Source organism: Eretmochelys imbricata, chromosome 2, assembly GCF_965152235.1.
Source record: "Eretmochelys imbricata isolate rEreImb1 chromosome 2, rEreImb1.hap1, whole genome shotgun sequence".
In the NCBI taxonomy this organism is placed as follows: domain Eukaryota; kingdom Metazoa; phylum Chordata; order Testudines; family Cheloniidae; genus Eretmochelys; species Eretmochelys imbricata.
Genome location: NC_135573.1, coordinates 235,044,978 through 235,069,755, shown reverse-complemented (window position 1 = coordinate 235,069,755; position 24,778 = coordinate 235,044,978). Strand labels below are relative to the sequence as shown.

The 24,778-nt window shown below is 42.5% G+C and overlaps 1 protein-coding gene across 1 annotated transcript in view; it reads right to left on the bottom strand.

The window, feature by feature from the left end:
- The window catches only part of GPR158 (G protein-coupled receptor 158), a 306,727-nt gene that overhangs the window by 88,092 nt on the left and 193,857 nt on the right, over nt 1-24,778 (bottom strand). The gene's annotated exons all lie outside the window — the stretch shown is intronic.

Below are 24,778 nucleotides of genomic sequence, written 5' to 3'. Positions count from 1 at the left end.
GACTATGGGTACGTTTACACAGAGAGCAACAACGCGTCTCAGAGCCTGAGCTGATAGACTCGGGCTCATGGGGCTCACGCAACTGCTGAAAATAGCTGTGTAGGCGTCTGGGCGGCGCTCGGGCTCTGAAGGCTGCAGAACCTGCATGGCAGCTCTGGTTTGAACATTTACACTGCTGGTTTTAGCATCGTAGCATGAGCCTAAATCTGCTGACCGCAGCTGTGAGACTCCCTGTTGCAGCTGTGTAGGCATTCGCTACGTGGTTTGCCCAAGGTCATATAGGAAACCTGTGGCAGAAAAGGGAATCAAACCTGGACCTCCCATGTGCCAGGTGAGGGCCCTACCCAGTGGATCATTCTTCCTCTCCTCTTTTCTGATACTCAGCTGTGTAGCTGTAACCAGTGTCTGTTGTGTGCATTTTGTTGTTGCTGTTGTGTGAATAAAGCATTGGAGACAAGATCCTCCTGGTCCAAAATCTCTCATTTTGCAGTACTGATGCATTACACACACCAAGTCCACAAAGTGGGTTCATTAATGAACCAACAAAATAGCCTGGAGGTTCTCTTCAAATACTCCATTCATTTCTGGGTGAAGGGGGAGTGAAGAAGCTTCCAAATATTTAACAGTTTTATGAAAAGAAGGGTTCTCCCTCTCCCAGGATATTCAGTGCACTTCTAAAGGGAATGTATTTGATATATATTATGTTAGGCTGGGTTGCTAGGCACTCATCTGTGTATAAGAATTATTATTATTTATTTATGTAACTCACTCCTCCCCACCAAGAGGATTGGGGTATTAAATAAACAATGAAAATACAGTACAATTAAAGCAGAATTAAAGCAGGAGAATGAAATATTGAAAAGTTAATTGAACAGAGTCATCATCACTAAGAGCACGGGGTGTCTTAAATAAGTCATACAGTGATCAAGAGAAAAATACAACCTCTGAAAAAATAAGCAAGATGGGCATTTTTATATAAAGGGGGAGAGGAGATATGGGTAGCATATGTCTGAATGATGTGAGTCCTACACCCTAGAAATAAGCTCGATCACCCACTCTTATGTGCAGTGGATGAACTCCTAACAGGGCTACGACCTTTTCCTCCATATTTCTTGAACACTCCATCACACATATTTATGATTTAAAACAAACTCACATTCAGGCAAAATTTGACAGGACTGTTTGTAACATATACAAGGAAAATGCATTATTGTTGAAATACAAGTGACAAAAGAAATGAACCAGGAAGACTTCTGCTTATCACAATGGAGGATTTCACTTAAGCTATGAAATTCAGTAAATAGAGTAACCTTGCACACATATAGCTAAAAAAAATGTGATTTGAATATGATTAAGTAACCTCAGGATAGCAGGGATTCTGCAGTGCTCTAGAGAAATACATAGTACTCAGCTAGTGTTTAATAAGTTTTATAAAGTTGGAAGTTATGCAAACCAATCAGCTGTTTTTCGTGTAGCAAAATTAGCTTCAGTTTATGGACTTCTTTAACTTTTGAAATTTACAATCTTTCTCTTGATCCCCCAAAGTTCAAATATTTCAGAACATGTTTTTCTTTTTCTACAGCATGTATTAGAAATAGGGCTGGGTAGGATATTATTCTCCCAATGTTTGAGATTTCAAAATTTTTTCCCATCCTGAAACAGAATGAAAAGTCAAAATCTTGAAAATGTTCATGAAGTAACAAAACAAAAAAAATAATTGGTTTAGGTCAATTGAAAAATTTTATTTTTACAATTTCAAAACTTTTTGTCTCAATTTTGACTTTTTTTTCTTCTTCAACCTTTAGTTAAATTTTAAACCAAAAAAAGTAATTTTGAACCAAAAACCCAAAGTTTTTACTTTGAAAATGTCAACATGGAATGTTTCAACAATTTCAAAATATTTTTTTCCTCCTACATTTTTTCAAGTCTGGAAATTCATCAAAACCAATTCATTCCCATGAATAGCTTTGATTGTGAAGAATGGCATTTTGGGCAAAAAAACTTTGTTGAAAAATTTGTGACCATCTCTAATAAGGAATACAATGAAAGATTAACTGAAAAGCTAGGCACACCAAAATGCATTCTCTATATGGGCTGATCCAAATTCCATTGAAATAAATTGAAAACACTGACTTCGATAAGAGATGGATCAGGCTCTTTCTGGATACAGGATATGTACACAATATATTGTACTGTATTATTTTATGTTAGAATTTGTCTTTATCCGTCCTCTACAGTAACTCCTCGCTTAACGCTGTAGTTATGTTCCTGAAAAATGCTACTTTAAGTGAAACGATGTTAAGTGAATCCAATTTCCCCATAAGAATTAATGTAAATGCGGGGGGGGGGGGGCGGTGTTAGGTTCCAGGGAAATTTTTTTTGCCAGACAAAAGACTATATATATATATATATATACACACACACACATACACACACACACACACACACACATACGTGTTCTCTAATTGATCATCAAGTTAACAACAAAACAATGTTAACAGGGATGACTTTAAGTGAGGAGTTACTGTACTTCTTTTCTTCACCCATCTGTGTGTTCTCATTCTTCACTTTCTCTGCTCTCTACTCCACTCTTCAGAGTCTCTTCTAAATAGAGTGTAAACCCAATTACATTTGAATTCCAATAAAAGTTCTGAAGTTCTCAAAGTTTTGAGTGGGTTTGAAATGAGGTAGAATGAGTTTACCCAGCCTTAGCCCTTAATTCTCCCTTAATTTTAATTCTGGTCACCTTGACTGTTTGTTTAATTTGATAAATTTATCCGAACACTTACCATTTGTACCCAAAACTGTACAATTCCATTAAGATAGGAAAATATGTTGTGGAGGATAGTCTATAGAGAGACATACAACAAGCAAGATTTATTTCTTAGATGCAAGCCTTTGTTAATCTCCACGAAGTATTGTATAAATTGTAGATTCAAAGGAGAGGGTGGAACCTTAGCAACTATGTCATTTGATGTGAAAAGGCTTTTGATAGAGTTGAGTTAGCTTATTTATTAACACCTTAGGGAAGTCTGGAACACTGTAGTTCTTATTGTCCAAAAAGGAGTAAAGATAACTGATAACGGGTCCAAAGCATACAGTACAAACAAGGGCTTAATATACCCAAGACAAAGTTCTCTATTACCTTCCTTATTATTTGCATTACCCCTGGAACCTTTAGCAGTAGCTGTAAGGGGCAGAACGCAGTATTAGAGTAGGAGACAAAACAGATCCTGGCTATCTTAAAATGCCACCTCTCCCGTCTCTATCTATCTATCAGGATTGCATCCATTGTAGTGGTACCTAAGTGCCAACAAGATTACATGAAGTCAACAAGCAGGCTGAACATCTAATCTGTACTTTTCCCTAAAATTTTGTAACATCTGAGATCAGCAAAGGCCTTTCTGTTACCAGCACCAAGATTTAAACTCCACAAGACAAGACATTCTTGGTGGAGGGTCCTCAGCTCAAAACCTGTACCTCTTTGTTGGTCTCCCAGAGACTGTGTTTGTTGATCTTCAGGGCATGCTGAAAGGCCCAGATGTTTACTGGGCCTTTGCCTGCGTAAGGATTTAGTTAGAAAATATTTTGTATTTTTAAAGGGCTTGTTAAGAGCTTAGTTAAGGAGGCATTTTGAATTTTCTACCTGTGGTAGTGGTGATTAGTAACTATTTGTGCATGGAGAGCTTGCTGCCAATTGTTGACTGTATTTTGTAAATTATTTTCATTACAATTTTAAAGATGTCAATAAGCCCAGAGGCTCGGGAAGCAGATTCCTGTTTTATAAATATGAATATAACTAAGTAAATAATTTATTTCTGTATGCAAATTTTTTCATACTAATTTTTTATAGGTCCCAAAGCAATAACATGGGTGGAGATGGAGAGAAGTTTACCTGGCTCAGCAGACCATGCAACTTATTTACTCTTCTCTGTAACAGAACTTCAAAGTAATATTCAAGTGATTCAGTATACTTAGCAATCCTGGAATCGGGAGCTTAGAATAGTAGGTTCCTTTCTTAGACTGACTGTTTGAAATAATTCCTCATGTACCCTAACACAGGTTATTATATTTGGGGAGGGCTGGAGTCAGAATAATATTGCCGCCATAGCAGATTTAGTTAATATATGTTTGGTATTTATAAACTAATTAAAATAAAACAAAAAACACTACAATTTTCAGAATTTGTTTTGAGTATTTTGGCCCTCATCCCAGGCACGGGATCCATGTTGGTGAAAAGATCTGCTCATGCAGTTCAGATTGCAGAATCAGGGTCTAAAAGTGATTTTTACAACATTTCAAATAACTGGCTATATAGAAAGTTGCCATAATTAAAAGGAATATCAAAACTCAAAACACTGGGAGTATTTTTGAGCTAAAATTAGACACATTATGCCTTTCCTGGTTTGTACTTCTCAACCCAATCTCTATTTTCCCAGCTCCTCATTCTTACAGAATGCCTGTCATCTCTAGCAATGAAAAAATAATTGCATGTTACCAGACATCTGAGATAACAAAAAGGCCACCTTTATTTTAAAAGATAAGAAAAATAACTAATGAGCTCTGGTACTCCATCAGTTGTTATTTTTTGTATTGCAGTAGCGCCTGAGGTGCCAACTGCAGATTAAAACCGTTGTGCATAGGCCTGTACTCTAAGCTATCCAAGGTAACAAAAGTCCAGCTCAGATTGTTGCATAAACATTTTTTAGAACAAGATATACAAAGGAGACAGACAGACTGAATTAGTCCAAATAAAAAGATCTTCTGATACAAAGCAAAGACTGTGTTGAGTCCATGACTGGTAAACAAGAGGAATGCAATCAGAAAATAATGGACCAACAGAGGCTTATCAGAAAACAGTCCTAATAGAATCACAGAATTATAAAAATGTAGGGCTGGAAGGGAATTTGAGAGGTCACCTAGTCCAGGAGGAGGCAGGAGCAAGTAAACCTAGACGCTCTCTGACAGGTGTTTGTCTAACCTGTTCTTAAAAACCTCCAGTGATGGGGATTCCACAACCTTGCTTGGTGACCTGTTCCAGTGCTTAAGTATCCTTCTAGTTAGAAAGTTTTTCTTAATATCTAACCTATATATCCCTTGCTGCAAATTAAGCCCAATACTTCTTGTCTTCTCTCCAGTGGATAAGGAGAACAATTGATACAGTCCTCTTACACCAGCTCTTAACGTATTTGAAGACCGTTCCTAGGTCCCCCCTCAGTCTTCTCAAGATTAAACATACAGTTTTCTTAAGCTTTCCTCAAAGGTCAGGTTTTCCAAACCTTTTATTATTTTGTTACTGTCCTCTAGATTCTCTAAAAAGAAAAGGAGTACTTGTGGCACCTTAGAGACTAACGAATGTATTTGAGCATAAGCTTTTGTGAGCTACAGCTCACACACGAAAGCTTATGCTCAAATACATTTGTCAGTCTCTAAGGTGCCACAAGTACTCCTTTTCTTTTTGTGAATACAGACTAACACGGCTGCTACTCTGAAACCTCTAGATTCTCTCTAATTTGTCCACATCCTTCTTCAAGTGTGGCACCCAGAGCAGGACACAGTAGCACAGCTGAGGCCTCACCCGTGCTGAGTAGAGCAGGACAGTTACCTCCCATGTCTTACATTCAATACACCTCAGAATTATATTAGCCTTTTTTGTAACTGCATGACATTGTTGACCCATATTCAATTTCCACAATAACCTTCAGAACCTTTTCAGCCTAGTCAGTTATTCCCCATTTTGTAGCTATGCATTTGATTTTTCCTTCCTAAGTGTTATACTTTGCACTTATTAGTACTGAATTTTATCTTGTTGATTTCAAAGCAATTCCCCAATTTCTCAACGTCATTTTGAATTCTAATCCAGTCCTCCAAAATGGTAGAAACTCATCCCAGCATTGTATCATCTGCAAATTTTATAAGCATAATCTCCAATCTATTATCCAAGTCATTGATTAAAATGTTGAATAGTACTGAACCAGGAAAGACCCCTGCAGGACCATGCTGGACATGTATCTTCAGTTTGACAGCAAACCCCTGATAACTATCTTTTTGAGTATGGTTTTTTCACCAGTTTTGCACCCACCTTATAATAATTTCATCTCAACCATATTTCCCTAGTTTTCTTATGTGAATGTCATGTAGGACAGTGTCAACAAGTCTTACCAAAATCAAAATATATCATGTCTCCTGCTTCCCCTCAATCCTGTGGTGGATTAGTCACTGGGTCAATGGGTCCTGTGCCCAGGGGCCCTGGACAAATGGGCACCCCCCCAACCTGCTCTGCCCACCTGGCGCTCCTGCCGGGGAGCGTGGTCAGGGTGCAGGGGCTTGCCCCACTCCACTAGCCCAACGCTCCTGCCGGGAAACATTGGAAGCCCCTCTGTCTCAACCCTGCTCCCCGGCAGGCATGCCAGGAAGGCGGAGCGGGGCAAGCCCCCATGCCCTGACCCCACTCCTCCCCCGCCCCCACAGTAGGAGCACCAGGCTCCTCAGTAGGAACACCAGGAGGTGGGGGAGGGGAAAACTGCCGGCAGAAGGGGTGGGGAGGGACCCCCACTTCCTCTGACCCAGGACCCCACAAAATGCTAATTTGCCTTCGCCTCAATCCATTAGGCCAATAATCAAATAAGTTGTTTTAAAGATAGGTACAGTATTTGACCTTCTCCAGTCCTCTGGAACCTCACCCATCCTTCAGGAGCTCTCAAAGACAATCGCTAATGGTTTCAAGATTACTTAAGAAACTATCTGAAGCACCGTAGGGTGAATTGCATTAGGCCCTGCCACCATGAACAAATCTAATTTACTTAAATATTCCTTAACCTGTTGTTTTCCTATTTTGGCTTGCATTCCTTCCCCTTGTTAGTATTAATTGTGTTAAGTATCTGGTCACCACTGATCTTTTCAGTGATGACTCAAGCAAACTAGCTATTAAACACCTCAGACTTCATTGTTGTAAGTAAGAGATGAGAGGTAACTGTCCTGCTCTATTCAGCACTAGTGAGGCTTCAGCTGTGCTACTGTGTCCTTTTCTGGGTGCCATACTTGAAGAAGGATATGGACAAATTAAAGAGTCTAATTCTGGATGTCATCTATTATTAGCTCTCCCTCCCTGCTAAGTAGAGGACCTACAGTTTTCTTCTTTTCTTTCTTTCCTTCCGTCTTTCTCTTGCTCCTAAGGTATGTATAGAACCGTATCTTATTGCCTTTTACGTCGCCTGCTAGGTGTAATTCTTTTTGTGCCTTAGCCTTTCTGATTTTTTCCCTACACACTTGTGTTAATCTTTTGTACTCATGCTTAGCCATTTGTCTATGTTTCCATTTTTTGTAGAATTCCTTTTTGATGTTCTGGTAATTAAAGAACTTCTGATGGAGCCATTCGGGCATCTTACTACTGTATTCTTCCCATCTGTCCTTCCCAATGGGATAGTTTGCTATAGCACCTTTAATATTGTCTCTGGGGACTGCCAGATCTCCTGAAATCCTTTTTACCTTAGATTTTCTTCTAATGAGAGCACAATATGATGAGTGGAATGGCTATTCTGCCCTTTACCCCTTTTTTGGGGTCCTTAAATAAAGAGACTTTGGGGAGTATCAAAATGCCAGATGGAGATGGCTGGACTGGAAGAAAAGCGCTTTACAAATAGGGCTGCCACGCCACCATCTCCTAGGACCCACTGGGCTTTCATCATCCTAGTCTTGAGAGATGTCCTGACCAGACCAGGCCAGAGAGAGGGAACCCATGACATTGTCACTGCTATCTCCTTTGCTGTTGGCTAAATCCTGAATATCACCTGGAACGTCAACCATGGGTTCTTGCTCTCACCCCCTCCCTCACATATAGGTTTCCCTCCCCACCTTATTTCTTCTCTTTTTTCCCTCTCTTTTTTGCCTCCCATTTAATAGGACTCTTGCTTAGCTAGTCAAGACAACTGAATCTTTTGCAACACTGCTGCATCCCTGTGACCAGAGAGCAAGCTAAAAACAATACCCTAAACAGTCTGATGGTGGTAAATGTTTGATAGGTGTCCGAGTGGTTAATAGGAGCATGTGCTGTGCCAATATATCTCCAGCAGCCAGAAGGCAAGTCAGAGTCAGCACCAGACACAGAAGCTTTATTTTCTATCTTTGTTATTCTTTTCTCTCCCCTTTTCATGTGTTCGTCTTGTTTAGTTTTAAAGGAAACAAGATCAGAGTTAAACAGCAGCAGCAGCAACGGCTCCAGCCCATCTCAATGAACTTTTTCTCTTTTCCCCAAATAGAACAGTTATTACCATCTGTAATACCAAGGGATTTTCCCTGTAAAAACTCTCCATATCTACAGGGAAAGGGGGTAAAGGATATTGTTAAAGTAAAAGCCTTATTTAATAATTCACATTTTAAATGATTTAACTGTTTTTCCTTCTTTTTCTGTATCTTTAATACAAGGTTATAAAAAATTTAATGGTCACTGTTGCCATGGGACTTAGTAGGCTGAGGTCTCTGTACTCAAAACCCTGAACATTGCTTAACTGCTTAGTGATGTACAGTGACAGGGTCACATTAATACCTTTGACTCTTTGGGCCTATTTATTCCATCAAAATTAACACAACAAGACCCCATTGTGCCAGGCACTGCCCAAATATGACAAAAAGACCATTACTGCCCCCAAAGAGCTTACAATCAAAGTATAAAACAAGAAACAACCAGAGAATACAGACAGACACAAGGAATGTAAGTGGGGGGCGGGGGGGCGGGGAAGGAGACTAGTCAGGATTAGCGAGACACATCTAACTTATTTTATTTATTTTTTTGGCAGCCACAGAACTGGTGATTTCACTTAGAAGTAATGATTTTGTAGACGTCTTTGGATTGCACGTATAGAAGATAACATGGCAGGAGAAAGAAGAAACAGGAACCAACATATTATCACTGTGCAACACACCACATCTGAGTTATTTCTATTTTTACACTGTTTAGTTCCTTCATTTTTTATCTATGACAGATTTTAAATGATTTTTCATGAGAGAGTGTTAGCCTTTTTACTGGACCTTAATTTTATAAAGCCAAAATTTGCTACTTTTTTCTTCCCACTATCTTTCCCTTTTTCCAATATCATGCTATATTTACCAAAGTAAATTCAACAAAATACACCAGAGATTACACAGCATCAACATCCCTCGCTCATCTAACAGATTAACACTGCACTGATGGCCAATATCTTTGAAAACTCGTGGCGATCGGAGGAGGTCCTGGACGATTAGAAAAAGGCAAATATAGTGCCCATCTTTAAAAAAGGGAAGAAGGAGAACCCAGGAAACTCCAGACTGGTCAGCCTCACCACAGTCCCTGGAAAAATCATGGAGCAGGTCCTCAAGGAAACCATTTTGAAGCACTTGGAGGAGAGCAAGGTGATCAAGAACAGTCAACATGGATTCACCAAGGGCAAGTCATGCCTGACCAACCTGATTGTCTTCTTAAACTGGCTCTGTGGATATGGGGAAAGCAGTGGACATGATATACCTTGACTTTAGCAAAGGTTTTGATACAATCTCCCACAGTATTCTTGCCAGCAAGTTAAAGAAGTATGGATTGGATGAATGGACTATAAGGTGGATAGAAAGCTGGATAGATTGTCCGGCTCAACGGGTAATGATCAACGTCTTGAAGTCCAGTTGGCTGCCGGTATCAAGCGGAGTGCCCCAGGGGTCGGTCCTGGGGCCAGTTTTGTTCAACATCTTTATTAATGATCTGGATGATGGGATGGGTTGCACCCCCAGCAAGTTCACAGATGACACTAATTTGAGGGGAGAGATAGATACGCTGGAGGGTAGGGATAGGGTCCAGAGTGACCTCAACAAATTGGAGGATTGGGCCAAAACAAATCTGATGAGGTTCACAAGGAGAAGTGCAGAGTCCTGCAATTAGGACGAAAGAATCCCATGCATAACTACAGGCTGGGGACCGACTGGCTAAGCAGCAGTTCTTCAGAAAAGGACCTGGGGATTACAATGGACAAGAAGCTGGATATGAGTCAGCAGTGTGCCCTTGTTGCCAAGAAGGCTAATGGCATATTGGGCTGCATTAATAGGAGCATTGCCAGCAGATCGAGGGAAGTGATTATTCCCCTTTATTCGGCACTGGTGAGGCCACATATGGAGTATTGAAACCAGTTTTGCGCCCCCCCCCCCCCAGTACAGAAAGGATGTGGACAAATTAGAGAGAGTCCAGCAGAGGGCAACAAAAATGATGGAGGGGCTGGGGCACATGACTTATGAGGAGAGGCTGAGGGAACTGGGTTTGTTTAGTCTGCAGAAGAGAAGAGTGAGAGGGGATTTGATAGCAGACTCAAACTACCTGAAAGGGGGTTCCAAAGATGGAGCTCAGTTGTTTTCAGTGGTGGCAGATGACAGAACAAGGAGCAATGGTCTCAAGTTGCAGTGGGGGAGGTCTAGGTTGGACATTAGGAAACACTATTTCACTAGGAGGGTGGTAAAGCACTGGAATGGGTTACCTAGGGAGGTGGTGGAATCTCCATCCTTAGAGGATTTTAAGGCCAGGCTTGATAAAGCCCTGGCTGGGATGATAAAGTTGGTGTTGGTCCTGCTTTGAGCAGAGGTTGGATTAGATGACCTCCTGAGGTCTCTTCCAACCCTAATCTTCTATGATTCTATGCACCTCACAGAAATTATGAAAAAAACCACAGTGAGATCTATAATTTCTTCTGAGTTTGAACAGTCTTTGTTCAACATTGTTTTAATCATGGGCCTGAAACACTGTAAAACCACTACCTAAATAAGGATGGTATATTGCATTCAGATATAACTTCATGTCTGACTGTAGTTAGTCAGCTTAGTTAGTCTAATGGGGAACTTATTCACCTATTGGCCCCTCTGGCTTTACGTTTTTTTAAACACTGGCCAACTGTCATTTTAAAGATCTCTCCCAGCTGACTAACAGGGAAATATCTTGGAAATGTGCATCCACCTCTTCTGGAGTCAAAAACGGACTATGACTTCAAACAACAGCGTACTTTTTTCTGGTGCCCATGGCAGTTGTCCAGTTGCCACACATCCTATGACATTCCTACTGTGAGAACCCACTGAGTCCATAACGAGAGGAGGAGAAGCCCAGAACTGAGAGGAGTTTCAACATACTGTTATTGTCTTTCAGTAACCAGCAAAAGTAGACATTTAAATTATCGACTAGTTCTACCAACTCCTGTCATCGATTAACAAAATTAGACCAGTATTTCAAACTAACACACATTTGAGGTGGGGTAATTTTGCTATCCATATTCATATCCACAAAACAGAACACTGTGGCTTACAGATGGTTTCAGAAATTTTATACTGCATCCTCTATTTTAAAAAGTAAACTTGTTTACACTTTCAGAAGGTTCTGCGTAATTAGTTTTCTTGCCAGTTTTTCTCCATAAAGAACAAGCTACTTTGTGAGTCCATAGAATGGACTGTTCTCTAGAGCCCCAGAACGTATTCTCTACCCAACTACTCACAAGTACTGTATGTGAAGATACTTATAGTACTGCATCTGATCTTATTTAGAGTAGGTTGCTATTGACCTTGAGATTTAATGAGAAGCATTAGTTTAAATCTGGAGCATCCCTCACCACAGAAAGGTATCATGGGGAAAATTTAAAAATGTAATAAAACTCTGACTTCAGCAGAATTGCTCACATGAGTAAAGAACCAGGACCTTAAGGACCATTGTGGAAGCCCTTCATCACATGATTAGTTTCACTGGATTAGGGACTGCAAGCAGGGGTGAAAGTAACTTAAAGGACTTACCAGTACGCAGGGCGGCTGGGGTCCTGGGCAAGGTGGGGGAGGGGGGCACAGTTCTGGGCCCCCAGAAGAGGTGTGGCCTTGGGCAGAAAGGGCAGGGCCAGAAGTGGGGATGCAGCCAGACTCCCCCAGCCAGCCCTTCAGCGCCATCCGGCCCACGCTGTCCAAGGCTCCGGCAGCGATTTAAAGGGCCCTTTAAATTCTGGCTGCTGCTGGGAGCCCCAAGCCCTTTTAAATTGCCAGGCCCCAGGGCAGATGCCCCTTCCGCCACCCCATCAGCAGCCCTGCCGGTACAGTCACCTATGTACCGGCGGCCACTTTCTTACTGGTACACCGTACTGGACTGTACCGGCTTACTTTCATTTCTGAGTGCAAGACTGAACCCCATGTAACCCTCCAGACCAACAGTCTAAGAGTGAGGCTTAAAATCAAAAGTCCAGTGAAAACCTAACATGGTGGTTGGTTCAATTCATTGGTCATTAATTCCACACAATTTAACACTGCTGTCTTACTCTCCTTCCCCCTATACACACATACACACAATTGGCTGCTGGGTGAGCATAAAGATTTTTTACATCTACAGGCACATGACTGTTCAAATTGGGCTTTTTTAAAAATTTGAAAGTTAGTACAGGGAATCATGGTGAAAGTTAGAGCAATTTCCTGTAATATCCTGGACAAACCTTACTGAATTAAGTTAACATATTTTAGGAGCTTGTATTAAAAATGCAAATGTTTGTGTCTTATCGTGGAATTGTATTTAATTTGTCGAGGACACCTGACTAATGAAAACCTTGGACAGTGTTGTGAGCTTCAAAGGAATCTATTAACAATGGATTAAGACAAAAATGAATTTTTAAAAATTAACTGCACTTCCCAAGAAATTTCTAGGGGGAGGTGTATGCAAATAAACCTCATCTGGTTATGCAAGAACTCAGCCTTTTGAAGCTTCATCCTGAGAGGGGTACCTTTGTCTGACTGATTACCTATTCATGGTGGTTTCAAAGACCCAAACCGGATAAAAAAGCGATTTACAGAGCCATAAAGGGGCTGGTTCTGAGCTGAAGCTGTTATGAATTGGTGACCACAGGAAAAAAACCTGTGAGGGATATGAATGTGTGTGGTTCACCAGCCAGAGCCCTTGTTGGAGTGAGGGGGTGATCTCTGGTAAGCTTATTAGTATGCATGTAGGTTCTTTTCTTGTTTTAATATGTTTTCTCTGTAATGCTTTAACCTTAATAAATGTCCTTGCTTTTAAAGAGCTGTGCGATAACATTGCCATCTCTGAGACGAGAAATGAAGCAGGCCTGATTAGGCAGACTGTCTTTTGCTGCAGAGGTCACAGTATAGACAGAGAACTGTTCAGCCTGGAAATATCCTAGTCAGCAGGGAGAGAGACATGTGTCTCCACCCAAGAGAGGCAACGGCTGGGAAGCCAGAAGCCTAGAGTGGGTGCTGTTGCTCGCCTACAGAGGGGAAATACAGATGCAGTTTCCCTGAACTGTGACAATCAAATTCCAAAATTCCACACTTTACCTCTAGACCTGCAAATGAATGGAATGGTTTTTGGTCTTGGTACCACAGTGACCTTCACAATCACAAATGTCCATTCACTTAAGAAAAACTTGTGGGACTAATTAACACAAAAGAATGGAACTACATAACACAAAAGCGTCTCCAGCCCCACTGACAAATCTAGCAAGTGCCATTTTAAAATCACACAACATGTTCTGACAGCATTACATATTTCACAATTCAAATAACTACAAGCAGTTTGACTTTTTTTTTTATTATGTACTTTGCGTGCTCCTGTCCTGAGAAAACACATTAAAATTCACAGTGAATTTTATCCAACTTTTTTTCCCCTTGGAATTGTTTATACCAGCAGTCCTGACCTTCAGGGTTTCCAAATCCCAACCTTGTCACAAACACCAACAAAACTGATGACTAATAGAAGATTTTCTAATTTGCGCCAATCAAGATTTGCACAGCCATGCTGTGGGACCATGGGAACTCCTTTTAATTTCCTCTCTAATTAATATATTCTATTTTTGTATTGGTGCCAGTGAAAACATGAAGAACTGTTACATCATACAATTTACTTTTCTGGTATTCCAAACAGCATTAATAAAAAATCAGTGGATTTTTAAAAGTAGTACTGCACCCTATTCTCCAGGAAAGGCAGAACAAAGGACAATTTTTTCTAATCACATGAACTGGCATATATGACTGGCTTTGCTGAGGATACTTCCTGGATTGAGTTTCGATGTGGTTTTTTGACTTACCTCAGAAGTGGCACCATCACATTATTCAGCTTTTATTATTTTGCTGATTATCTGTACCGCCCCCAAAACTGGCTAGGTACGTACAAGGGCTGAGACACACTTTGGGGATCAGGAACGTGGGTAAAGCCAGAGGAGCCCTTAACACAGACAGTGCCAGAGCAGACACCAGCCTCCCTGTTGGTGGACTCCCAGTGCAATTTCTTCCTCTTTTGGGATGGTGCCAATAACTCCAGCACCACTTCTTGAGGGTGCAATCCATCCCATCATCCAGATCATTAATGAAGATGTTGAACAAAACCGACCCCAGGACAGACCCCTGGGGCACTCCGCTTGATACCAACTGCAAACTAGACATCAAGCCGTTGATCACTACCCGTTGAGCCCGACAATCTAGACAGCTTTCTATCTACCTTATAGTCCATTCATCCAATCCATACTTCTTTAACTTGCTGGCAAGAATACTGTGGGAGATTGTATCAAAACCTTTCCTAAGTTAAGATATATCATGTCCACCACTTTCCCTATATCCACAGAGCCAGTTATCTCATCAAAGAAGGCAATCAGATTGGTCAAGCATGACTTGCCCTTGGTGAATCCATGTTGACTGTTCCTGGTCACTTTTCTCTCCTTCAAGTGCTCCAAAATGGATTCCTTGAGGACCTGCTCCATGATTTTTCTGGAGACTCAAGTGAGGCTGACCAGTCTGGAGTTCCTCTGATTCTCCTTCTTCCCTTTTTTAAAGATGGGCACTATATTTGCCTTTTTTCAGTCATCCAGGACCTCCCTCGATTCCCAGGAGTTTTCAAAGATAATGGTCAATGGCTCTGCAATCACATAGCCAACTTCCTCAGTATCCTCGGATGCATTGCATCCAACCCCATGGACTTGTGTTTGTCCAGCTTTTCTAAATAGTCCTTAAACTGTTCTTTCACCACTAAGGGCTGCTCACCTCCTCCCCAAACTGTGCTGCCCAGTGCAGCAGTCTGGGAGCTGACCTTGACTGTGGAAACCAAGGCAAAAAAAGCATAGAGTACTTCAGCTTTTTCCACATCATCTGCCACTAGGTTGCCTCCCCCATTCAGTAAGGATCCCACACTTTCCCTGACCTTCTTCTTGTTGCTAACATACCTGTAAAAACCCTTCTTGTTACCCTTCACATCCCTTGCTAGCTGCAACTCCAATTGTGCTTTGGCCTTCCTGATTACACCCCTGCATGCTCAAGCAATATCTTTATACTCCTCCCTAGTCATCCGTCCAAGTTTCCACTTCTTGTAAACTTCCTTTTTGTGTTTAAGCTCACTGAAGATTTCGCTGTTAAGTCAAGCTGGTCGCCTGCTATATTTGCTATTCTTTCTGCACATCGGGATGGTTTGTTCCTGAGCCCTCAATAAGGCTTCTTTAAAATACAGCCAGCTCTCCTGGACTCTGTTCTCCCTCATATTAGCCTCCCAGTGGATCCTGCCCATCAGTTCCCTGGGGGAGTCAAAGTCTGCTTTTCTGAAGTCCAAGGTCCGTATTCTGCTGCTCTCCTTTCTTCCTTTTTTCAGGATCCTGGACTCTACTACCTCATGATCACTGCTGCCCAGGTTGCCATCCACGTCTACTTCCCCTACCAATTCATCCCTGTTTGTGAGCAGCAGGTCAAGAAAAGCACGGCCCCTACTTGGTTCCACAAGCACTTGCACCAGGAAGTTGTCCCCAAGACTCTCCAAAAACTTCCTGGATTGTCTGTGCACTGCTGTATTGCTCTCCCAGCAGATGGCAGGGTGATTGAAGTCTCCCATAAGAACCAGGGCCTGTGATCTGTGGGTGAAATTCTGTGGCCTGCGTTGTGCAGGAGGTCAGACTAGATGATCATAATGGTCCCTTCTGACCTAAATATCTATGAATCTATCTATGAATCTATGAATCTGGAAACTTCTGTTTGTTGTCCGAAGAAAGCCTCATCTACCTCATCCTCCTGGTGTGGTGATCTATAGCAGATGCCCACCACGACATCACCCTTGTTGCTCTCGCCTCTAAATTTAACCCAAAGACTCTCAACAGGCTTTTCTCCAGTTTCATACTGGAGCTCTGAGCAATCATACTGCTCTTTTACATATAGTGCAACTCCTCCACCTTTTCTCCCTCACCTGTCCTTCCTGAACAGTTTATACCCATCCATGACAGTGCTCCAGTCATGTGAGTTACCCCACCAAGTCTCTGTTATTCCAATCACATCATAGTTCCTTGACTGTGCCAGGACTTTCAATTCTTCCTGCTTGTTTCCCAAGATTCTTGAGTCCATCTACAGGCACCTAAGATAACTAGCCAATTCCCCTACTTTCTCAGTATGAATCAAGCGGCGTCCCCTGTTACACCCTCCTCCTTGTGTTTCCTCCTGGTATTCTACTTCCCGACTTACCTCAGGGCTTAGGTCTCCATCCTCCAGTGAATCTAGTTTAAAGCCCTCCACACTAGGTTGGTAAGCCTGCCTGCGAAGATGCTCTTCCCTCTCTTCGTTAGGTGGATGCCATCTCTTCCTAGCAATCCTTTTTCCAGGAACAACACCCCATGGTCGAAGAATCCAAAGCCCTCTCTCCAACACCACCTGCGTAACCATGCATTTACTTCCACAATTCGATGGTCCCTACCTGGGCCTTTTCCTTCAACAAGGAGGATTGATGAGAACACTATTTGCACCTCAAACTCCTTTATCCTTCTTCCCAGAGCCACATAGTCTGCAGTGACCTGCTCAAGATCATTCTTGGCAGTATCATTGGTGCCCATGTGGAGAAGAAGGAAGGGATGACAGTCTGAGGGCTTGATCAGTCTCGGCAGACACTCTGTCACATCCTGTTCCTCCACAGTTCCTCCCTATTTGTCAGAATCAAATCTAGAACAGCTTCTCCACTAGTACGTTTCTCCACCAAAAAATTGTCTCCAATACATTCCAAAAACTTGTTGGATAATCTGTGCACCCCTCTATTATTTTCCCAAAGGATGTCTGTGTATTTGAAATCCCCCATCACCACCAAGTCCTGGTCATATTAGATTATATTCTTGTCTTCTCTGAAAACCAGAAGCTACATGAGCAACACTTTTGCCTTGCCTTTGACAGACTCATAGAATCATAGAATATCAGAGTTGGAAGGGACCTCAAGAGATCATCTTGTCCAACCCCTGCTCGAAGCAGGACCAATACTCAATTTTTGCCCCAGATCCCTAAATGGCCCCCTCAAGGATTGAACTTACAACCCTAGGTTTAGCAGGCCAATGCTCAAACCACTGAGCTATCCCTCCCCCTGAGCTATCCCTCCCCCACAGACTCTGGCAGCATCACCTTTATATCAGAGAAATGTGACTTTAACAAGGACGTTATCGAGTTCCTTGGTTATATAATTTCCACTGACAGCCTGAGAATGGACCCATGGAAAGTGTCTGTCATCATTCAGTGGAGCATCCCAAAGGATGTAAAGGACATCCAGTGGTTTCTTGGATTTGCCTATTTTTATTGGTGCTTCACTAAAGAATTCTCCCAGTTGTAGCACTGATAACTGTGCTCCTCAAAAAATGGCTTTGCTTTGTCTGGTTGGTGGAAGTACAGTCTGCCTTCAATCAGCTAAAGAAAGCCTTCACTTCAGCTCCTGTTCTTGTGCACACAGATCCCACCAACTCTTTTACTGTGGAAGCAGATGCCTTGAATTTCGTAATTGGGGCCATACTTTTGCAAAATGCAGGCCCCTGAAACCAGCTCCATCCTTGTGTGTATTATTCACATTAACTAAGCCATGCTGAGAAGAATTACAATATCTGGAACAAGGAACTACTTACAATTAAAAGGGCATTCAAAGAACAGAGACATCTTTTGGAAGGAACTCAGTCTCCAGTCCAGGTCCTCACAGATCACAAGAACTTAGAATATCTTCAAATGGCCCATAATCTAGATCAACATCTAGATCCATGGGTCATTTTTTTTGCCACTTCATTTCATCACCTGCTGCCCTGGGTCATGAAATGGGAAAGCAGATGCCCTTTCCCACAAGGACAAATACACCGCAGCAGACAAGACTCCCCAAAATACTGTGCTACAACCATTAATTTTATTCATGGAACCACAGAGCAGGATTTGATGTCCCTTATTCGGACTCTATTCCATGAAGACCCACAAGCAGCCAAAATCTGTCAACATTTGATACTTCTGACATCCCATTCAGGTTTCCACTTGCACAATGATCTACTGTATGGTAGGAAGTGCCTTTACATTCCAGAAGGTCTGTCAGGACTCAAAATGTTAAGAATGTGCCATGCCACACAAGCGGCCAGCCCTCTAGGCCACAGTTAAGACCCTGGACTTGAGGCTATGAAGTTTCTGGTGGCCACGGGAGAGTACTGACATGAAAAAAAATATATCAGTTCCTATGACCTTTGCTGTGTGAGCAAGTGCCCACACATTCAACCATTCAGCCTACTCCAGCCTCTGCCTACCATTCCTCAACCCTTGTCCATGGTCCCATTGGACTTCATTGTAGAAATACCTTGCTCCCAAGATTGTATGATCATCCTGGTAGCTGTTTACCTTCTCATTAAGGTGGTGCATCTTATTTCTTTTTTGCTCTCTCCCCAATGCTTAGGAAACAGCCTGCCTTTTCCTAAACCATGCTTTTCAGCTCCACAGATTGCCAACTAGGACAGCGCCTGATCACAGCCCACAATTCGCTTTCTGATTCTGGCATGAACTCCTAGGAACTGAACTTTTCACCTCCTCAGCCTACCACCCACAGATCAACGGACAGACAGAGCAGATAAATCAAATCCACAAGCAATACCTTTGATCTTTCCTTAACTATAGTTAAGATGACTGGGTCATTCTCCTGCCCTAGGATTAATTTGCTTATAATAACTCCATCCATGCCTCCATCTGACACAGTCCATTTTCACCGTTGTCTCCATTTAATCACACCTGCAGACTTGCAAGTTTCTGCTGTGATAGACCTCATTACCCACCTTCATCAAGTACACCAGGAACTTACAGAGCATCTGGAAGCCATCAAGGAAACATACAAACACTATGGTGACCGAGATCACCAAGTTGCATCGACACCAAGAGTGGGTTGACAGGTCTGGCTGTCTGCTAACCATCTCAGATCTTTCTGCCCATCTGCCAAATTAGATCATCAATACTTGGGTCCATTCAAAATTGCTGAACAAGTCAACCTGGTAACATTTTGACTCCAGTTGCCAGAATCCCTGGAAGTCTACCTGGTTTTTTGTGTGTCCCTCCTACTCAGAAAATCCCTTTCCTAGCATCTCTGCTTCACTGGCCCCTCTCATGGAGGTCCAGGGTCAGGCAGAATACAAAGTGTGAGTGTCATAAACATACAGCTAAGGGTAGCATAAAATCCCTCCTTTACCTGTAAGGGGTTAAGAAGCTCAAATAACCTGGTTGGCACCTGACCAAAAGGACCAATAAGGGAAGAAGATCATTTCAAATCTGTGGGGGGAGGTTTTGTTTTGCGCTCTTTTTGTTGTTCTCTCCGGGACAGAGAGGGACCAGGGCAGGAAAAACCATCCCCTAAAACCCTACCTAAAATAAGCATCCAAGATTACAAAAATTGTAATCTTTTGAAAATCTGGCCATAAATGCCACAATGAGAGCTACGGGTATTGGACTCCTTTGATTATTTGGCCCTGGCTGAGTGCTGAACATTAGAAAATGTGGCCCTGACGTTTTAGTTGAACCTAGTCCTAAAAGCTCAAATCTCTATCCATTTGAGCTAGAGGAAGTAACTCCACTAGCAGGTAGAAAGTAGCCTACTATTTTTCTCACTGAGGGCAGCCACTTGGACACACTAAAGACACTGCCTGTTGAACTGATTATAGAATTTACACGTGAAAACAGTAACAGCTGGTGAGAAAAAGTAGGAGACACATGCAAAGGGTAACAAAATATGTTTTGTTTTCACATGAATAGAGATTGAGTAAGTCAGAGATGCAGGAAGGCCACTCTAAATATCAGGAGGTGCAAGGAGAATGCTCTCACTGATACAGAAGTATTGTGCTAATGGATGAGGAGGAGACCATTATTAGGCAAGCATAAGCAGTGGGGAGTAAAGGGACACAAACAGGTTTATGATCAAGTCTATGGAGGTGAGTTTAAAAATAAGGAAGGCTGTTTTGAACCTAACCCTGAAGTGAATACACAGTCAGTAGAGTTATTTAGTGTGGAAATTGTGTGGCATAAGTCCTTGGCCAGTGAGAGAGGAGGTGCCCTAGCTAAGAAATTTACAATGGTCAAGGTGAAAGGATATGAAAGCAAGAACAGGATTTCAACAGAGGTGTATGTGAGGCATTACTGAACTGCGGTCCCTACCTGGAAAATACAGATAGCACAAAGTGGTGTTAAACTGGCTGGAGATAGGCAGAATTTTATATTGATTGTGCAGGGACACTGCCACTCAGTGGAAAGCTGGCAGAGTCATCTCTAGTGCCTCCTGTGCCAGTCCCCCACCACTCCTGATCGAAGGGAAAGAAAGGTTTGTGTAGGAGTTGTGTTGGAAACATGGGGGTGGGAGGGTAGGCACAGGGTGATGGGGGAAGGTGGAACAGAGCTGCAGAATGTCCAATCCTTAAAAGGACCCAGATCTCGTTGAATCAGGGACCCACAACCAGCTCACCAGCTCCATTCTATGTAAGGAGAATCAAGGCCAAAGAGAGGTATAAACGTAGGAGATTCAGAATCCTGATTTTCCTTAGATGTAGTGGAGAGGGGGAGCTGCATGGAGCTGGTTGAGCACAGTATGGCGATGTACTAAACAAGAAGTAAAAAGTCCGATAAATAAATTTAACCTATTAGGCAGGAAGTCTAAAAGTAGAAGCTGAGCTTTTCACTAATTGTCATGCTACAAAATATCCACTTGACATATAAAATGAAGAACAATTATCACTGCAGTCTTTTAATTATGAAATAAAAACAATTCTGCTCCTGTTTCAACGTTTTAAGTGCATTTTCCCCAGATCTATTAATTCCTTAAACAATTTGTTCTGATTCACAGAATTACAAAAACATTCCTAGACCTTTATAAATAAATAAAAATCCAATGTAACAGAAAAAGAGTTGAAGACCAGCAGCTGCACATATGTGAATTAGGTCTGATGTGATAATCAATATCCCACATCCTACCTATCTGGCATGAATTAAAATGTGTATAAGTGCCATCTGGGTACAAGTTATTCACTCATTTTATAGCCCACACTCGATCTTTTATTCAGCTATGTGTTCCGTAAAGGTTCATGCGAGCACAGGCTTGGATATGGTGTACGTACAATAGAACCTCATTAATTCACACTTCAAGAATCCACACATCCCATAATTCACACTCCAGAGTGGCAGTCTCTCCCTATTTAACAAGGTTTCGTAGCAGAATTCTACCGTGAGCTTACAGAAGTATGTTCTTAAAGCTGGCGAAATAATGGTTCATTTATCTGTCTAGGCTCTATGATGGCCCCCATTACCATGGTATCTAACCCCTTTCCCATTTATTTAAAAATCTTTCTCTCATTTGTCCCAGCCTGTAGGAGTAATAGCTTGATTAGAGCACAGTTGTGTATGTGAGGGAGAAAGAGAGCCCCACCAGAGAGTGTGTGGGAGTATAGAACTATTGCAGAGAGGAAGCTTGATCATGAGTTTTGCATTTAGCTCTGAACAAAGTGAGTGAGTAGTGGTCATTGTTGTATATTGTTGTAACTGGGAATTGGTCCTGCTTCGAGCAGGGGGTTGGACTAGATGACCTTCAGGGGTCCCTTCCAACCCTGATATTCTATGATTCTATGATTATGAGAGTGGGTTACTTAGTCTAGGACCAGTTCCATTCAAAGCACCATCTCACAAGCCTCCTGCATTGGTTCAGAGTTTCACTGTCAGTGGAACGTAGCTGTCATGGGATCTTATTGTTGTAAAGTGAGAAACAACCTGTTAGGTAATCAGGCATAGGCGCCAACTTCCCCTCTGGCCGGTGGGTGCTCGACTCCACCCGCCCCTGCCCCTCCTCCTCCTGCACCTTCCCTGCCTCTTCTCCGCCTCCTCCCCTGAGTGCACCGCGTCCCCACTCCTTCCCCTCCCTCCCGGAAAGTGCTAAATGCCGTCAAACAGCTGTTAGGCAGCAGAGGCACGGGAAGCGCTGGGAGGGAGGGGGAGGAGTGGGGACGTGGTGTGCTCGGGCAGGGGAGAAGTAGGCGAGGGAGGGGAGCTTGGCTGCCGGTGGGTGCAGAGCACCCACTAATTTTTCACCGTGGGTGCTCCAGCCGCGGAGCACCCACAGAGTCGGCGGCTATGTAACCAGGTACAGTCCCATGGAGGGCATAGAAAATCTGGACAGACTTTGAACTTGTCTCTATTCAATACAGAGCTGGTGCAGAGAGCAGAGCACTGCAGCAATGCGCTCATGGCAACCCGTGTGATTACGCACATTGTCTGCTGAATTTTGAACTAGCTGGAGCTTTCGTAGCCAGTGTGGCTTCATTCCTAGATGTGCAACAATCAACAGGACACAAGGTTCTTGGAAAAGATCTGGGATCAAGACAAAAGGCTGGGGAAAGACTAGGGTGAGCAGATGGGAGCCACAGCAAGGTCAGGGATTAATTAAGCCAAGCTAGGGCTTTAGGAATATCTTACATGGGAACTCTCTGCTATGGCCTCACCCTTATACTTTGGCCCAGCCTCCTGCTTGAGATGGTAGTAGCTGGGTCTTCCCTCCCCTTGGTTGATGGGAAGTGTGACAGTATCTCTGCCTCCTTCCTCCCTCAGCCACTTGGAGAGTATGCTCCCCACTCCCTTATCAGGAGCTGGGACTCCGCATCATAGAGCCTCCTGCTCTAGTTGGGTAGCAGGGCACCGACCTGCACCCCACCTACCTGGCTGGAGAAGGTGACAGCTGCAGTAGCCAGGGGACTCATCCTTCTTCCCCCAGAAACCCTGAGGATCTGTGAGGTCCTGCCCCACTGAACTGATGACTGTGGCTTTCTCCCCACAGCAGTGGCAAAAACTGCAGTTGAGTCCCCGGAGAGTAGCAGGCTTCCCTCCTTGACCCCAAAAAAAGCAACAGGGGCGTGGTCTGGTCTGGTCTGGTGGGTGGGCGGGCCAAATGGCTTCTTACCCAGCTTTTGTGACTGTCTTTCCTTCCTCGGCTGAGCGCTCTCTACAGATTCAAACACTCCTAACTGCAGCAGTTACACCCAGTTCACACTTTGAAGCTTCTTTTCATAACTATGAGGGCTGGAGGCTTACTTTATTTTTGTTTTAAAACTAAAGCAGGGATTCTGAACTCACCATCTCACTGTGGTAGGGACCCTAGACCCACATTTACTGGTGCCTACCCTTTAATCTAGCCCTGGGCAAGTCTATAAGGGGTCAGAGTACAAGGTTGGGAAAAGGTTGGATTCTCGGAGAGAGAGGGGATACACAGATGGACTGAGAGGAGGAGATGAGAGGATAAGCTTGTGTATTAGAGAGTGGAAAGGTTGTTAGATCTCTGACCAAAAGTACTGGTTTCATTCACATTCAGCCTGTGAGGCAATAAACTCTAAAGCAATGAGCACAGGGCTGGGAGTCAGAAAGGGTCTGATATTCTAAAATCCCAGCTCTGACACTGATTAGCTGTGGGATTTTAGGCACATCATTTCATCTCTTCCTCATCTGGGATTCGATTTTGTCCTCTAGCACCTGGGTGCTGCTCTCACATAAGTGAAGACAGACCCAATCCCCAGTAAAATGGGGGGGAATAATTATTTACCCCAAAGGGTTATTGTGAGAATTAATTAGCATTTGTACAATGCTCTGAACATGTGAATCATTAACTAAGTGTTAAGTATGATTATATTTCTGTTCCAAGCACTGCATGACTGGCCTTAACATGTTCCTCATTAGTTTCTAATGGTGATGTCCATAACTCAAAAACATTAAAAAATGAAATCTGTCGAACAACCTCAAAATTAAAGATGAAATTCCAGATAAAACTATCCTAGCAATTAACAAACGCTCTTTTAGCTTAAAAGTAAAAAATGTAACACAATTTTGAACAATTTAGAAAACAAACTCCAGAGGGATTTGTGTTTATTATGGCATTTATCACCCCTCCTTTAGTACTGCATATTTGCAAATTGTTTACATGTTTGCCTGGGTGTTTTGCTTTCCAGGGTCTCATTAATGAGCTGGAGCTCTGTAAAAGCCATATAAGCATTTGACCACTGGGAAAAGCTATAAATTAGAACATAACCATATTCAAAGCAGTCTCTAACTCTATTTCCTCCTCCATCACTTCTTGATTCCTATCCTCTTCCCACTTCGTCCACTTCCACCCTTCTTTCTTCCATCCACTCCTTAGGCCTCAGACTGCATGACCACAAACTTGCACCAAGATATCTTGGTTCTCCCTTTTCAAAAATTCCAAAAAACTCAACTGATTCATTAAGTATTCCAGCTAAAAGAACCAGAACTATGTTGTTCCATATTTTGCCCACTTACACTATATAAATAACAACACATCTTCCCAAACTTACACTACACTTACAATATATAAATAACACATATTCTCAAACATAAGGTATTCCAGATGTCACACAATTTCAGAGATATTTAATAAAACATTAAAATAACTCCCCTGCTTTGTAATAAACTCCAGAAAGCACTAGATATATTCAGTCTTTGTTCTTTATACACAAACTTGACATTTTTG